General features: G+C 41.3%; 1 protein-coding gene across 2 annotated transcripts in view; it reads right to left on the bottom strand.

Moving 5' to 3' along the window:
* LOC139752917 (histamine H1 receptor-like) overlaps nucleotides 1-19,003 on the bottom strand; it is a 160,729-nt gene that overhangs the window by 69,421 nt on the left and 72,305 nt on the right. For both annotated transcript variants that reach the window (XM_071668974.1, XM_071668975.1), the window contains one exon: nucleotides 6,115-6,165. The gene's annotated coding sequence lies outside the window, so the exon portion shown is untranslated. The remainder of the gene's footprint in view (nucleotides 1-6,114; nucleotides 6,166-19,003) is intronic.

The raw sequence follows: 19,003 nt of genomic DNA, 5'->3' as shown, positions 1-19,003 counted from the left end.
GTTGCAATCAATACAAACGGCATTAACGTAAATTGGAAAAGCTTCAGTAAAACTTTCAAAGCAGTAGAGGGAACATAACATACCTATGCGTTGCAGACGGTCTGTTTCTAAAACGAAGCCGAGATGGTCGAACGGTGAATAAAGAAAGTGGCTCTTGTCTAAGAAAATGGCTTATAAGAAACTTAAAGAAACCAATAACCAATAAAACACAGAAATATATGTAAATATGCGCCGAGAAATTAACAGTTGGACGATAAAGTAGACGTCATAGTGAAGCATATATTGCTGAAAACAGCAAAGGAAACCCTAGGGAGTTTTGCAGTTATGTTAGAAGCGAGAGAGTCATTACCCACTCAAATGATCCATTAATTACAGAAAACGGTGATTTGGTTCAGGACAACGAAGCCATGGCAAGAAGAAGAAAGTCTTTCATGACTTTTTTCTCTTCGTATCTGTATTTACGATCGAAGATACACAACTCATGTCCTGAATCCAGTTTCGCTGATGAGATAGGAGAACTTCCTTCAACACAATTGACGTAAAAGCTGAAGACTTACAATCAGTCATAAACGGAATGAAAATGAATATAACGGAAGGTTCTGATTACTTTCCTCCGAGGGGAATGGAAGAGGCGAAAAATGAGATAGTTAAGACCCCCTTCCCACCCTGATTGCCCATTTTCAATGTTACTTGTTACGGGAAAAGTTCCAGAGGCGTGGAAGTTTGCCAATGTAACATCGTTGTTTCAAAAAAAGAGAAAAAAAAGAATGTAACGAGTTAAACCCGAATGTTACCTTATCATTAGCTTTACGTCTGTGGTGCGAGAAGTTATGGAAACCATCGCTCGAGATGGAATTGTAAACCAATTACAGGATCACCACTTAGCAAACGACCCTCAGCATGGTTTTCAAACGAAATTGCTCGACAGACAAATCTACTTGATTTCTTTTATGATACAATCAACATCATAATGAAAGTAGATTAGTTTGATATCATTTATGTGGAGTTTTCAAAATGCATTCGATAAGGTTTTGCATCAAAGGTTACGCGCAGAAGTGAAGTCACACGGCACTGATGGGTGTGTGTTTCACTGGATAGAAAATTGGTTGACTGGCTGTAAACAAAGAGTCGTGATTGATGGTCAGGCCTCAGAATGGTTAGACGTGACAAGTGGAGTGCCACAAGGATCAGTCTTGGGACCGGTTCTCTTTTTCATATATATATATATATATATGATATTGATAATGGGCTGCATTGTAAGATATAGAAAGATTCGCTGATGCTACAAAGCTTGGAAATGAATCTATAAATGAACTTGAGCGTCTGCAGTTTCAAATTGACATAGAGAAATTGACGGTCTGGACTTACAGGTGACAAATGAATCATAATAGCGAGCAGTGCAAAATGAGGAAAAAAAAAAAAAAGACTTGGGCGTAAAAATTCTCTAGTCATCTAAAACCAGGTAAGCAATGCACAGAAATACTGAAAAGAAACGAACAAATTCTAGCATTTATAGGAAGAATCTTCGAATTTAAGTCTAGGGAAATACTTGTTTACTCTTCATGATTCACTAGTTCGCCTCCATATTGAATACTGTGTTCAGTTTTGGCCTCCTATACTTCAAAAAAGAGAAGAAAAAGAGAAACAGAATGGATAGAGTACAGCGTCGAGCCACTAAGATAATTCCTGGGCTGAGAAGCAAATCTTACGAGAGCAGATTACACGATTTGAATCTATTCAGCTTAAAAACATATGAGATTAAAAGATGATCTAATGCAAGTATTCAAGTAACTTACGACTGGATTCGTCTGATTCCACTTATAGTAATGGATACAAACTCTCGTGCAAAAATAAAACAAAAAAACGAGTTTAGCTTCGAATGAGGCGAAGAACTTTTCCCCAAGAGATTTCTTAACATATGCAACGATTTACCAACGAGAGTGGTTGAAAGTAGTACTATAGATACGTTCAAGAATAGACTTGATATATATGTTCCACTCCAGGTCTACGACTTATATCATTTCCTCCTCCTTAGCCACACTGACACTTTGCAGGTTATTATCTCTGAGTTATGTATATACCATCTGACTTTCACCACAGTGTAATCTGTTTCCGATATCTTCCACTCTTACAAACAGCCTCGAAAGGACTCCATGGTCTGTTGCTGTTTGAATTTCCTTTTGTATTCGTCTGTTTGCTGTTTGAATTCCCCTTTGTATTCGTCTGTTGCTGTTTGAATTCCCTTTTTTATCCCTTTTGTCTTCCTCTGTGTTTGTTTATAAAACACGAAGCCTGGTAAAACTTGTGAACCAGTAAACTTACAAGGTAACCCAGGGATAAAATGAAGACCTGCGAGGTGTACCATCTGCTCGCCTCGAAGGTAAACTATGGCGGCTGCCTCCTAATATTTCAAAGGTTTTTTTTTTCTTTACTTTTTTCTTTTAGTTAAGCGAAATTCAGTAGAGCGAGACACAGCCAGCTCCCCACCAGCCCCACAATATTGCAGAGAACTTCACAAGGTACGATGGTACGCCGGAATTTGGGGCAAAAGGGATGTACTATGCAATATATATGTATATATATATATATATATATATATATATATATATATATATATATATATATATATATATATATATATATATATATATATATATATATATGTATATATATATATATATATATATATATATATATATATATATATATATATATATATATATATATATATATATATATATATATATATATTCTTTTTTTTCAAACTATTCGCCATTTCCCACGTTAGCGAGGTAGCGTTAAGAACAGAGGACTGGGCCTTCGAGGGAATATCCTCACCTGGCCCCCTTCTCTGTTCCTTCTTTTGGAAAATTAAAAAAGATAATGAGAGGGGAGGATTTCCAACCCCCCGCTCCCTCCCCTTTTAGTCGCCTTCTACGACACGCAGGGAATACATGGGAAGTATTCTTTCTCCCCTATCCCCAGGGATATATATATATATATATATATATATATATATATATATATATATATATATATATATATATATATATATATATCTTTTTCCTCTTCTTTCTATTTCTCGTCTATTTTTAGATGACCTTTCTATCTATCTATCTCCATTACCTCTGTTCCCAGTTTTCCACGGGGGTGGATCAGGTCCAGACATTGTCTAAAATCCTCTTGATCAACATTAGCATATCTTATTTCTTCTGTTACGCTTTAGTTCTCCCTCTTCTTCCTTTTTCTTGGTCTTCTCGTTTTCTTCCTTTTTTTTTTTCTCCCCTTGTGATGACTGAAGCTTCTTTGTCTTGCCTTCCAGTTTTTCCCTCCCTCAACTCTCTCTATTCCCCGTTTTCTAACCCGTAGGAATGAAAATGGATAACGTATACACCGCTGGCCCACCCTCACCACTACCACCACCTACACGGTGACTTCCCTCCACCACCACCACCACCTACACGGTGACTTCCCTCCACCACTACCACCACCTGCACGGTGACTTCCCTCCACCACCACCTGCACGGTGACTTCCCTCCACCACTACCACCACCTACACGGTGACTTCCCTCCACCACCACCACCACCTACACGGTGACTTCCCTCCACCACTACCACCACCTACACGGTGACTTCCCTCCACTTGCTTCTGGAACCAGCTGGAGGGCGCGGGCGATGGAGGCCGATGAAGGCCATCCAACACGCCTCCTCTTCCCCAGGCCGGGTGTGTGTGTGTGTGTGTGTGTGTGTGTGTGTGTGTGTGTCTGTGGAGTTAGGGTGATCCAACCCTGCTCGTGGCTCCTCCTCCTCCTCCAGGAAGCTGTTCTCGAGGGGCCCCGCCCCACCCAAAAAAAAAAGGATGATAATCATCATCATTATCATCATTATCCTTCCCTCTCTGATCCTGTGGTTAATATCTATCTATTCCCTGGTCCTTATAACCCATCCTACGTCACCCTGGCTGGGGACCTGGGGATAGCTGGTCCTCCTACAAGGTTGTCGGTAAAGACTCACCAGGAAAACACCGACATCACTTTTGTCTCCCTCACCATCACAGTTTAGACCCTTCTGAGGACGAGTCATTCGTCTTCATTGTGGTCGGTACGAACAGGAGCGTCTCTCTCTCTCTCTCTCTCTCTCTCTCTCTCTCTCTCTCTCTCTCTCTCTCTCTCTCTCTCTCTCTCATTGTCTCATTCTCTCTCCCTCTCTCTCTCTCTCTCTCTCTCTCTCTCTCTCTCTCTCTCTCTCTCTCTCTCTCTCTCTCATTGTCTCATTCTCTCTCTCTCTTTCTCTCATTCTCTCGCTCTCTCTTTCTCTCATTCTCTCTCTCTCTCATTCTCTCTCTCTCTCTCTCTCTCTCTCTCTCTCTCTCTCTCTCTCTCTCTCTCTCTCTCTCTCTCTCTCTCTCCCTCTCTCTCTCTCATCTCGGTCCGGATCTGCAAAGGAATGGTCGAACAGGTTTTCATTTCAAGATTAACGCTTTCGTATTGTACAATATCTCCCGCAGTGGACAGGAAAAGAGTTTCGAATCCCATCTCCAATTTTCTCAGTGTCTTTATCCTCTCCTTGCCTTTACATTACACGACTTTTGAATGGCAATAATGAATGACCTGCCTCTGAACTCCTCCTCACACTTCTGAAGAATGGCCCTCCGCCGATCAGGCTATCGAGGCGAAGTGAGTCGCTTCGTCCTTCCAGCCAACTACCACTGAAAGGGTATCTCCCTGTCAAACCTTCTATACTATCTTCCTATAAAGGAGAGCTGACCCATTGAACTAGTAGTTCCATCCTGCTGGTAGGACATGTGTGTGTGTTTGTGTGTGTGTGTGTGTTATAAGGGAACTTTCTGGAACTGTGAATCAACACCTCTGCCAGCGGGAGCTCCATCCATCTCTTAACCATTACCTACCCCAGCCGGGTCCACCACTGTGAGAGTTGAAAACAATTGTGGCGAGTGATAGTTTCTCGTCGCATCGGTCAGATAACCGTTTTAATTACACTTTTAACTAGTTCGGCTTCACGCAGACGAGAACCTCATCTCAGGAGAGTCTCACAGCCAGGAGGAGCGTCTGGATATTTCTTAGCGGGGTAGAGAAAGAGTGAAAGTTGGAGGTGAGTGTAAAGATAAAGTGATTATACGTGTGAGAGAAGGAAAGAAAGTGAAACCATCTAGCGAAAGTGGCCTAAGTGCAAAAATACCAAGTACACTTGAGTAAAGGGTTGGGGGATAATAAGGATATCAAGTGAGTGGGGGTGTGAAAAATATTTATGAAAACAGTGCTTCAATGTTCAGGTAAAGTGTGTAGGGTACGAAGAGAGAAAAATGCAGACATATGAGAAAACGTGGAATGAAGATGTTAAATCGCAAGTGAAGCAGAAAATAATGGAGATGCACGGATGATGGCTTTTGCAGGGAAGCAGTTTGAGTGACTGAGAAGAATATAAGAGAAAACCGCGGAGGAGAGAAGAGAAAGGCATAAAAACTGAAAAGGGCGAACGAGAAACTGGAGGAAAAAAAGAAAAATAGAGACAATTAATCAATGTTCAGAGAAAATGAAAAGATGCTTTTAAAGGAGATGAATAGCGTCGGGAAGTCAGTGGAACAAATGTGGTGTTGTGGTGAGGGGAAGAACCTGATGGAAAAAGAGAGACAACAGATGAAGCAAGCAGAGGTTAAGAGGAAGACGGATTAAGTATTCTCAGAGTCTTGCCGAATGTGCTGAACCACGGTGAGATATGGACGTGGAGTGTTATGGATGGACGAGAGAGAGAGAGAGAGAGAGAGAGAGAGAGAGAGAGAGAGAGAGAGAGAGAGAGAGAGAGAGAGTCATGGCGAACGGGTTTTTTTTTTGATGAACGAGAGATCACGGGGGAATGGGATCCTTGCCCGAGACGAAAATGTGGTGAAGGGCGGGGCGTGGCGTGGCGTGGCGGGGCGGGGCAAGTGCAGTCGAGATGTTTCACATTATCAAGTCCCTCATACACCAACATTAACTGACGGTTGTTCGAAATGCACCGGGAGTGCGAATGAGGTAGTTATGCCTGAGTTCTCCTCTAAGGAGGTCATTATTTATAAGATTAAAAAAAAACGGCAAAACTGCATCATATTCTTACCTCAAATCTGCCCAGATAGCAAGAGTCCTGTCTCGTTTTTTGGCCACGTCTCTGAAATCAAGAAGACAACGTCTATAAGATTGGAATCATAAATGCATTTTCTTTTCTCTTTTTTTTTTTTTTTCAAAGTGATACCATCTTATCATCTGACATATTCTACAGGAAAAGAAAACGTGGTATGGAGACTGGTGGAATGCTGCTACGTCTGGGAGATAAAAGATAAAAGATTTTCTTTTTTTTTCTACAGAGAGCAAATGTTAAAGAGTTATTGAAGGTGGAGACTAGATTTGACGTACAAAAAGATGTCTGGAGAAATATATTGTTTAACCTCAAGCGGAGGAGGAGGTGGAGGAGGAGGAGGAGCAGGAGGAGGACGAGGAGCAGGAGGAGGAGGAGGAGGAGGAGGAGAAGGAGGAGGAGGAGGAGGAGGAGGAGGAGGAGGAGGAGGAGGAGGAGGAGGAGGAGGAGGACGACTTCTAAACCCTTGAGTAGGTCGTAGGTCCTCGTGGATGACGACTTAACTCCCCCTCCTCCTCGAGTGCGACGACGTAGACTTTCAAGTGCGACGTCGTAAGACGACCTTGAGTGCGATGGCATCATCATCTTGAAGTACGAGGATCATAATCATCGTATTCAAGGTTTGGTACCAGTGTGCTAAAGAAGGGGTTTTTAAGACGTCGTACTCAAGGGGTCAAGGTCGTCCTACTCAGAGGGTCAGGTCGTCGTACTCAGAGGGTTTTATTAAAAGACGTCGTACTCAAGGGGTCAAGGTCGTTGTACTCAAAGGGTCAAGGTCGTCGTACTCAGAGGGTTTTAAGACGTCGTACTCAAGGGGTCAAGTCGTCCTACTCAAAGGGTCAGGTCGTCGCACTCAGAGGGTTTTAAGACGTCTTACTCAAGGGGTCAAGGTCGTCCTACTCAAAAGGTCAGGTCGTCGTACTCAAAGGGTCAAGGTCGTCGTACTCAAGGGGTCAAGTCGTCGTGCTCAGAGGGTCAAGTCGTCGTACTCAGAGGGTCAAGTCGTCGTACTCAGGGGGTCAAGGTCGTCCTACTCAAAGGGTCAAGGTCGTCGTACTCAAGGGGTCAAGTCGTCTTACTCAAGGGGTCAAGGTCGTCGTACTCAAAGGGTCAAGGTCGTCGTACTCAGAGGGTTTTAAGACGTCGTACTCAAGGGGTTAAGGTCGCCCTACTCAAGGGGTCAAGGTCGTCGTACTCAAGGGGTCAAGGTCGTCTTACTCAAAGGGTCAAGGTCGTCGTACTCAGAGGGTCAGGTCGTCGTACTCAGGGGGTCAAGGTCGTCCTACTCAAGGGGTCAAGTCGTCGTACTCAGAGGGTTTTAAGACGTCGTACTCAAGGGGTCAAGGTCATCCTACTCAAAGGGTCAGGTCACCGTTCTCAAGGGGTTAGGGCGTCTTGATCAATCAAGAGGATCAATTGACTTCTTTATGACCAAAGCATAAAAATGACATAGTCAATTAATCCTTCCTTAAACTGACTAATTATTCCCGAAGAAGAACTTGTAAATTACTCCTTCATTTACACAACTTGTAAATTACTCCTTCATTCACACAACTTGTAAATTACTCCTTCATTTACACAACTTGTAAATTACTCCGTCATTTACACAAATTGTAAATTACTTCTTCATTTACACAACTTGTAAATTACTCCTTCATTTACACAACTTGTGAATTACTCCTTCATTTACACAACTTGTAAATTACTCCTTCATTTACACAACTTGTAAATTACTCCTTCATTTACACAGCTTGTAAATTACTCCTTCATTTACACAACTTGTAAATTGCTCCTTCATTTACACAACTTGTAAATTACTCCTTCATTCACACAACTTGTAAATTACTCCTTCATTCATACAACTTGTGAATTACTCCTTCATTTACACACTTACTAACTGCCAGAATTTCATTTACACCCATTTTTTATTCATTTTTTTTTTTTTTCACAAAATCACAACACCAGCTGCTCTCCTCCAAAGCACTCCACAACCTAACCTGCCCCGGGTTCACGCTGAAGGCAATATCCAAACGAGATGAGACTAGTTCATACACAACGTCTAAACCACCAAAATTGGAATGGTTAACTCGGCACCATCACCCAAACAGCGCCTCGAAGGCATCGAATTACCCACAGCCATTTTCGTGACGTGCTTTTCATGATTTACATCTGTACCATAAAAGAACTTTTTTTGTGGGCGAATGGTGAACATATTTTTCACCGAGACGTAAAAAACACTACGCCCAAATTAACCCTGTATCTGTGATGTCATTGGTTAGCTGGCAATGTTATAGATTTTTAGTTTATTTGATATGGACAAAAAAAATTAATGGTAGCAAATCTCTTTTATATTGACACTTTTTTTGATTCTATTTCAGCCACATGAAGTCCTGTATCAAACGTGAGTTTTATGGCCACAGTACATTTTGTTCGGGTTTTATATATATATATATATATATATATATATATATATATATATATATATATATATATATATATATATATATATATATATATATATATAGCAAGTATGAATTTGTACATGGGTATGTGTATATGTCTGTGTACGTTGAAATGTCTAAGTATGTATATGTGCATGTGTGGATGTTCATGTATATACATGTGTATGTGGGTGGGTTGGGCCATTCTTTCGTCTGTTTCCTTGCGTTACCTCGCTAACGCGGGAGACAGCGACAAAGTATAATAAAAAGTAAATAACATATATATATATATATATGTATATATATATATATATATATATATATATATATATATATATATATATATATATATATATATATATATATATATATATATATATATATATATAACACCAGCGTTTAACCAGAAGGCACCCCCACCCCACTTTCCCCATGACAGCTGGGACTGTGTTTACTCTAGTATGGGGGTTGGCAGGATGTACACAAACCGTTGTGTTGGTGTGGGATTGGACACTTTATGAGTTGTTGACACCGAATGAGACGCATTATCTTCCGTGACACACGACGTGTCGTGTAAAGTTTGAATGAATTATCTGAACTCCTACTGAAGTGTGTGATGATTTCCCCTTCATAGAATTATCATGGATTAGTGTAGCCTCGCCAAATTATCACCATATACATATATATATATATATATATATATATATATATATATATATATATATATATCAGGCCGTTATTGAATCATATTGGTTTGAAATACAGCTGGATGCCTTGTGCATCTATCCTTTTCTTTTCCGATAGATTCTCTTACACGTTTACGATGTCCGACTTTTGAATGGCGTGAGTGATGGGTTAGCGCCACAACCCCACAGAACATGGTAGGTCTTTACCCACAAGAGAATGGCTAATAGAAAACGGGATTTGGTAATATTCCATGAAATGGTTCCCCTTAAAGGGAAACATGTCATTATGGTTTGCAATTATGAGTTACTATTGACTTATTCACTGTGAAGAATGAATAGCGACGAAGATGTTGTCGCAAATATTTGTCTAAGTGTTGAAAGTAACTGTGTGTGTGTCTGTGTGTGTGTGTGTGTGTGTGTGTGTGTGTGTGTGGAGGCCAGAACAACACTGGCGAGATTACCATAGTTCTACATCCTTTACATCAGCCTTCGGAACATCTCCGTCACATTTCCCTCGCCAAACGTGTTAACCACAACATTCTCTCTCTGGATACAGAAGTAATCATGGAAATTGGTGTCCACTCCACTTCCCTGTCAGGACTTGTGCCTGCATGTTTCTCTCTCTCCTCTCGTAGTAGAATGCCTCCCTAACTCTACTGGTTCATGACGAATTTGGTTTTACGTGTGAGAGAAATAAGAGTTTCCCCGTCTCTTTTTGAAGTGTCACATGATGCTAAGCTGGCTTCAATTCTAGATCTGTTTCAAGGAAATAATCTCTGCACTTTTCTAATATTTCGTCCCGTTGACTTTGATGATTCCGTGACTCCTTTGTCTTCTTCTTCTGTAGAATGTCTCGTGAGATCTGCTGTTATAAGAAGATGAACTGTATGTGTGGGACTACCACAAAATTTCCCAAGCCAAGATGGCTATGGACTAGATCTGCTTCAAGGTGTAGGCTCTGTGTTCGATTCCTGGCTCTGACTTCCTGGCTTTTATTTTCTTCCAGTTTGGCCTCAGCTTTAGGAGAGGAGACTCAAAAGTGCCTCTTTTCTTTCCGTTGGTGCGTAGACCTTCACGCATCCCAATAGAATCGCTGGTGGTGTTGTCTGTCTTTGTGTTGCTTGCTTTAAAAAGTGTGTGTGTGTGTGTGTGTGTGTGTGTGTGTGTGTGTGTGTGTGTGTGTGTGTGTGTGTGTGTGTGTCTTTCACCTTTGTCCAGCCCGTGAGCGACATTTCTATTTGAGTCGTCGCGTGACAGACTTCAATATGTCTTTGTGTTGCCATCAACACCTCAAATGGGGCGTGAACGCGCGTAGAACACACCGGTATTGCTAGAGAACACAGCTCTGTCGGTTTCCCCATGTTCGTTGACCTGACCAGCTGACGGTACAGTACCAGGGGTTTTGTCGTTACAGCCAACACTGTAGCTACCTTTTTGCCATGTTGGACCCGGTATTTGACGCATCTGTCTTATGTGACCTCATGTCTCTCTCTCTCTCTCTCTCTCTCTCTCTCTCTCTCTCTCTCTCTCTCTCTCTCTCTCTCTCTCTCTCTCTCTCTCACGGGTCCTTTCTAATATGCATATCTCCGAGTCTTGATAAAAGCCTTATCTATCTCTTTTTTTTATTATCTCTTTTTGCCATCTACTTTATTTCCCAATTATTTCTTCTTCATGAGATTACATTACGAAATTTCACAAGAGATCCCGTATGAAGAGGAGAGTTAACTGACGTATTAAGTGACAATAAAACCCTGTACTGTTAACTGACTTAAAGAAGGGGGGGGGGGCAAATTGGCCCCCCCGCCCCCCCTGAAGAAATCCCAAATTGTATGTCCCAAGTCCCAACCCGTGTGGGGGGGGCATCACATGATATGGTGGACAGCGAAGATCGTAAATGTTTATCACGCTGAAAAATAGCTTCAAAATCGTTTTTACAGAGACTTATTTACAGACATCTCATGTGGTTCGCAACGTTTCTAAGAACTTGCGTCAGTATGTGTGTGTTCATTTACATAAATCAACTTACGAAAACACACTTATTTACACATATATACATACACACATACATGCATACATACAATTATTCACATACATGCACACATATATATGTATATACGAACATACACACATTTAAAGCACACACAGACACAGACACATACACACACACGCACACACACGCCATCAAATACATTACAAATATCACATCTATTTACCGTAGTCATTAAGGGCAAACTCACGTTAGTTATACGAGGTACAACCGTCCTTACAGCTCCACTTAGCAGTATTAAAAATCACATTTGACTTTAAGCGTAACATTTTCTGAACATGAAATAAGTCTCTTTGTTTCAGTCAGCGATTACAGATATTGCCGTTTTTATATCAGTGTTATAAATACACGGTTGATGACCCGTATTGATATCACTCCCAATGCCTTAATGAGGTGGTCATCAATGATGAACGACTGATGGATAAAATGTTCTTCACTATCATCAATGCTTGCTCGTTTGAGTGACTGACGATCGTTCAACTCATACCATCAATGAAAGAGGAGATGGCACGGGCTATTGCATGGCCTAATATCTTTTTCATTAACTGTATGAAAGATATGTTATCAGTTGAGGTTTGTATATGATTACACTATCAATGGAAAGTCATCTTTAAGTGAGGAGGTGTCATTGTCACTGTAAGAAAAGCATAGCCTCGTAGAAGAACTTCGACCCCCGCCCCTTCCTAAAGGAGTTGCATTCCCTGCAACTGATCGGAGCGCTGCATCAGGACCCCATCTCCCCCGCCCCTCTTACCTTTCTTACCTCCCTGCCAAAAGGCCTTCGTTCTATGACGGAAAGCCGAGAGGCGACCAAGGGCCAATAAGTGTGGTCATATTGCACGTTTGTCTTTGTGAGGTTGAGGACAGACCGAGCGAGAAGTGGTGGCGTCTTGTGTCTTCAGGAGTGAGAAATACATCTTTGGCACGAGGGCTATATCGATGTTTGCAAGGCTGGAATGGTGGGTGGCGTCGAGAATGCCAAAGAGAGAAAGTGTAACACGTACATGTCTTGGGAGTGTCGTTTTTCAGATGGGGGTTATGTCTAGTGGAGTGAAGTTTGATCTAATGAGGGTTTTTGATGACAGTGGTTGTGTTAGTGTTTATTGAGGCAATACTGTGTGGATGTGCTTTGTTACTGGTCCGTTCGTTGGATGAGGGTGGATGGGTGAGTATAAGTTGCTGTAGAGACGAACAGGGTCCTAGCTTGTTATCCAGGCAGGGTGGATGGTAGATGGTCAAGGAGTGGTTTGAGTGGGGAAAGGGTCTTGTGCTGTTACTAAGAACCGGGTACTTAGCAGGTATATATATATATATATATATATATATATATATATATATATATATATATATATATATTTCTTTTTCTTCTTTCATACTATTCGCCATTTCCCGCATTAGCGAGGTAGCGTTGAGAACAGAGGACTGGGCCCTTGAGGGAATATCCTCACCTGGGCCCCTTCTCTGTTCCCTCTTTTGGAAAATTAAAAAAAAAAGTGAGAGGGGAGGATTTCCAGCCCCCCGCTCCCTCCCCTTTTAGTCGCCTTCTACGACACGCAGGGAATACGTGGGAAGTATTCTTTCTCCCCTATCCCCAGGGATATATATATATATATATATATATATATATATATATATATATATATATATATATATATATATGTTTATTGATTTTACTTTGTCGGAGTCTCCCGCACACACGCACACACACACACTAACATACACACAGACACACACACACACACACACACACACACACATGCACCTGGCAACGTTTCCTAATTCTTTTTCTGCCAAAATTAGGTACGAAACACGAAATTGTCAGGAGCAATAACACCGATGTGTGCGCCTCCGACCAGAAATCGTCATTACCCGCGAGAGAGAGAGAGAGAGAGAGAGAAGAGAGAGAGAGAGAGAGAGAGAGAGAGAGAGAGAGAGAGAGAGAGAGAGAGAGAGAGAGAGAGAGAGCATAAACAAAACCGCCCCCTCCCCCTCCGACCCAGAACACAATACATATTCGAAATTATAATACAATGCAAAACAAGGTATAAGTTCCCTTTATTGCAATTTTATATAAAATTAGGGTAATTTATGCTAATACAGTAATTTTCCCCCCCTGTTGATAATTGGAGCTCAAAATATAAACTTGAATATTTCCATGAAATTTGCATTGATGGGGTAATTGAAATGGTAAATTGATTGCGTCAATCAGGCACTTATTGTCATGGCTTGTTAGTTAACTATGATGTGAGATTATAAGTGATACACACACACACATTATATATATATATATATATATATATATATATATATATATATATATATATATATATATATATATATATATATATATATATATATATATATATATTTTGTGTGATCGGGGCCTGAACATGCAGGAGGGTGAAAGGAGGGCAAGGAATAGAGTGAATTGGAGCGATGTGGTATACCAGGGTTGACGTGCTGTCAGTGGATTGAATCAAGGCATGTGAAGCGTCTGGGGTAAACCATGGAAAGCTGTGTAGGTATGTATATTTGCGTGGGTGGACGTATGTATATACATGTGTATGGGGGTGGGTTGGGCCATTTCTTTCGTCTGTTTCCTTGCGCTACCTCGCAAACGCGGGAGACAGCAAAAAAAAAAAAAAAGAAAAAAAAGAAATATATATATATATATATATATATATATATATATATATATATATATATATATATATATATATATATATATATATATATATATATATATTATCCCTGGGGATAAGGGAGAAAGAATACTTCCCACGTATTCCCTGCGTGTCGTAGAAGGCGACTAAAAGGGAAGGGAGCGGGGGGAGCTGGAAATCCTCATCTCCCGTCTTAATTTTTCCAAAAGGAGGAACAGAGAAGAGGGCCAAGTGAAGATATTCCCTCTTGGGCTCACTCCTCTGTTCTTAACGCTACCTCGCTAACGCGAAAAATGGCGAACATGTATGAATATAAATAGATACATACACACACACACACACACACACACACACACACACACACACACACACACACACACACGCATACACACACACACACACACACACACACGCATACACACACACACAGACACACACACAGACACACAGACACACACACACACACACACACACACACACACACACACGTCCCTACGAAGGGGGGAGGAACTGAAATCACCTTGGAGTCGTCCCACTCACACACACGGCCCTCATCTGAGATTGAGGTAAGTCGTCTTGGACGACAATGAACGACTCCCGCAGGGTCGTCTGTGGCGTGTAAAGGCTCCATACTGGCTGGGCCAATAGGGAGTTCCTGAGAGGACTTCAATATACCCCATTAACCCATTAATCAAGACCTCATAATACCAGGTCACACATCACTATATAAAGGCGTCTTGTACCCTCCCCTTGCCAGCGAGGTCCATTACGGGCGTGTGAGGCTTGTTGGGTCTATGTGAACGTCGACCCTATGGTCCGTCGGAACACGCCCCTCTCGTCTAGATGATTACCACTGTCTTCATCCGAAGACCGACCCCCCCCCCCATGTCTCCTCACTGCATGTTAGAAAGTGATTTTCTAGATTTTATGACTCCATACTTTCTCAATTTGTTGTCAGTTCTCGTGTTTGATCCATTCTTATCTATCTCTTCGTTGTCTCTTTAGAATCATTGTCTCTCACTGTCTCTCTTCGTGTTTTCTCTTCACTTGTCTCGTTTTCTCTATCTTTCTCCGATTTATTTACCAATCTCCTTTAGGTGGTTGAATCCTTGTTGTCAAGGGTAGTACTGCAATGCTGAAGGAGTCGTACCGTCGTGCTCAAGGGGTCGCACCGTCGTGTTCAAGGATCTCATCGTCGTGTTCAAGGGTTGTACAGTCGTGCTCAAGGGTCGCATCGTCGTGCTCAGGGGTCGTACGTCATACTTAAGGATCGTGCCGTCGTGGCCAAGGGTCGTACCGTCGTGCTCAGGAGTCATAAGTCATACTCAAGGATCGTACCGTCGTGCTCTGGGTCGTACGTCATGCTTAAGGATCGTACCGTCGTGTTCAAGGGTCGTACCGTCGTGCTCAAGGATCGTACCGTCATGCTTAAGAAACCGGACCGTCCTGCTCAAGGATTATACCGTCATGCTCACGGTGTCGTACCATCGTGCTCAAGGATCGTACCGTCGTACCCATTTATCCTACGTGTTTCAAGATCGTACCGTCATGGTTGATGGTGCCCCACCGCTGTGTACCGTCGTCGTGTCCTTGGGACGCTACCTGCCCTTCTCTACAGGGGCTTCCATGCTACACCAGCAGGCAGGTAGTCATCCCTCACCAACACCTCCACCCCATCCACCTTCTGCAGGATCATAACATTACCCCCTCTCCCATCCTGTCATCCTTCGAAAGGCTCTTTTGAATTTCCCTGAAGGAGACGTCGACGCCCAAGAAAGCAAACTCTACCAGAGAGAGAGAGAGAGAGAGAGAGAGAGAGAGAGAGAGAGAGAGAGAGAGATACGAACGTACCAGCGCACGGTCGAAATGGGTCTGAAGTCGTCCGTCTCAGGCGTGGCCGGCTAGAACGCATCCCAGAGGGACGAGCGAATCCCATTCTTTCCCCAACCCCCCATAGAACTGGGGACCCAAGGGTCATCTAACAGAGGACCTTCTGCCTCGAGCAGCCATCTTCCATCGCCTGCTTTGGACACTGTGAGGAAGACGAACCGTCCCTAAACGTGCCAAGTGTCCCTACCAAACACCGCTAGTCTTCTTCTGGCTGGACGACCCCAGAAGGAGAAGTCGATAATCCTCTTTTGTTTTGAGGGGGGTTTGAGTTCCATTGGGGTTGAGTTCTATTGGGGTTGAGTTCCATGAAAAATAAGGATGGTTTCGATACAGTATTTCCATGAGGGGTTTTATCTGTTCTCTGACCTTGTATTTCTAATCTATTCTTCCTTCCTTATACATCTATAGTGTCTTTGTGATTCGTACGACTGAATGCTACTTCTTCGTCCAACAGATGCTATAAATGGAATATATTCTCATACTCCTGCAAGGTATTTGTCTGTTCTATGTATCATCTCTTCCTACTGTCTTTCTGTACAGTGTCTGTGCACTGTGATTGTACACAGTGTCTGTATACTGTGTCTGTACATTGTGTCTGTGCACTGTGTCTGTGTCTGTACACTATGTCTGTAAATTATGTCTGTACACTATGTCTATACACTGTGGCTATAAGCTATGTCTCAAAGCACACTATATCTTGACTTCCTCTTCTTGTACATAATGTATATACAACTGTGATTCGATTAGAACTTCTTTTTATATCCTCACATGTTCTATATTTGTATATACCCAGGACTCATATATATATATATATATATATATATATATATATATATATATATATATATATATATATATACATATATATATATATATATATATATATATATATATATATATATATATATATATATATATATATATATATATATATATATATATATATGATTCAATCCTCTGAAAACTCTATGTGCACTACGTCTCTGTAAATCACTTAGTTTACTTGTCAACGTAAACTCCTCTATGTATACCCCTTTCAGTAAACTGTACAGGTGTATACACTATGTTCCAAGGTGCCTCCTCCCCCTCTACACATCATACAGATACACATGATTATAGTGACACTGTCAATCATTATACATATTCTCCCTTCCTCGTGTCTTGATAGCTTTTCTCTAAAAGCTATTTCCCCACGCGTCGAATATATTCTATTTTTTCACTTCCTTCACCGTACGTAGATTTGCAACGTGCTCTCTCTCTCTCTCTCTCTCTCTCTCTCTCTCTCTCTCTCTCTCTCTCTCTCTTACTCCCCTCAATTAATCCCTACCCTCTTCAGATCCCCTCTCTCTCTCTCTCTCTCTCTCTCTCTCTCTCTCTCTTACTTTCCTCTGTTAATTCCTACCCCCTCAGATCTCCTCTCTCTCTCTCTCTCTCTCTCTCTCTCTCTCTCTCTCTCTCTCTCACACACACACACACACACACACCACGACAATCCCCACTTAGAAACCCCTTCCTTTCCTCCACATTCTCAGTCGGCAAATGCATGTCTCTCTTTCTCACTCTCACTCATCTCACCATCTCTTCTCGTCTCCTCGTTTCCTCCCCCTTTTTTTTAGCACATCCTTCCCCTCTCCTTCTATATCCTTTACCACCGTCTCCATCATCCACACCCCTCTCCCCATTATCGCTTATCTTGTCCACCTTATCTCCCACTATCCATTCCTTACTCTCGGAATCTACGCGTTTTATTTTCTCTGTCTCGCAGATGGCGTATCTTGCGTCATAGATACAAATAATCCATTTTTGTTTTGCGTATGTTCCATCCATCGCTGGTCCACGGGGCTGGTAGACTGGGAATGTTCTCTGCAAATAGAACATTTGTAAACTGGCCGCCTCTACTAGGATTCGAACCCATGTACTCGATCATGCGCGGCCCGTGTATACATTACGGTAAGCAGTGTGTGCTTGCGTGTGTGTGTGTGTGTGTGTGTGTGTGTGTGTGTGTGTGTGTGTAGTTCTTAGTGAAAGAGCTATAGATATATCATCCATGGAATACAGATTCTCTCTCTCTCTCTCTCTCTCTCTCTCTCTCTCTCTCTCTCTCTCTCTCTCTCTCTCCAATTTTCTTTCAGTTGACAATATATTACTTTACTCCGTCGTTTGTTCTGGACACAGCTGGGGAGTCTGTTGTACTCCAGTTTCGTATTTTGAGACCTCATGTGTGTGTGTGTGTGTGTGTGTGTGTGTGTGTGTGTGTGTGTGTGTGCGTGCGTGTGTGTGTGTGTGTGTGTGTGTGTGTGTGTGTGTGTGTGTGTGTGATCTCGAAATACACCTCTGATCCTCTCAGTTCCTTTTAATGACTGTATAGCATATAACTTTTTTTTTTCTTTGATGTACAAACTAGATTTTGAATCAATGTTTTTCAGCTGAGAATATTCAATGTTCATTACATTTTTCCCCTCTAAATGTTTTTCATTTTTGTCTTTATTTAGTCATTGATTTCATAAACTCTCTCGTGTGTCGCTTGTTACAGTCTTTAACGTAATTGGGAAACTCGAGTGAACTTTTATGATATATTCACTAGCGTGTCTCAATGAATTTTCTATCTACCTACCTATCTATCTATCTTTATGGCTCTTCATATATTTTCATTTCTGTATATATATATATATATATATATATATATATATATATATATATATATATATATATATATATATATATATATATATATATATATACATATATATATATATATATATATATATATATATATATATATATATATATATATATATATATATATATATATATATATATATATAATCACAACAGCAGGGTTCGAACCCGGACCTTTTTGCGTGGTAGCTGGGAACGCTGACCGCTTGGCTATGATCGCCCCTGATAGGGAAATAACTATTCGATTACTAGTGTCGATCATCGTCGAGCGGTTTGCGCTCCCAGGTACCAGGCAAAAAGGTCCAGGTTCGAATCCTTGCTGGTGGAGGGCATAATGTGTACAATGAAAAGTGCGCGTTCATATATATATATATATATATATATATATATATATATATATATATATATATATATATATATATATATATATATATATATATATATATATATAAGCAATTAGATGCA

Source organism: Panulirus ornatus, chromosome 13, assembly GCF_036320965.1.
Source record: "Panulirus ornatus isolate Po-2019 chromosome 13, ASM3632096v1, whole genome shotgun sequence".
NCBI classification, from domain to species: domain Eukaryota; kingdom Metazoa; phylum Arthropoda; class Malacostraca; order Decapoda; family Palinuridae; genus Panulirus; species Panulirus ornatus.
The sequence above is the reverse complement of the archived record's forward strand: the minus strand, read 5'-3'. Positions and strand labels throughout refer to the sequence as shown.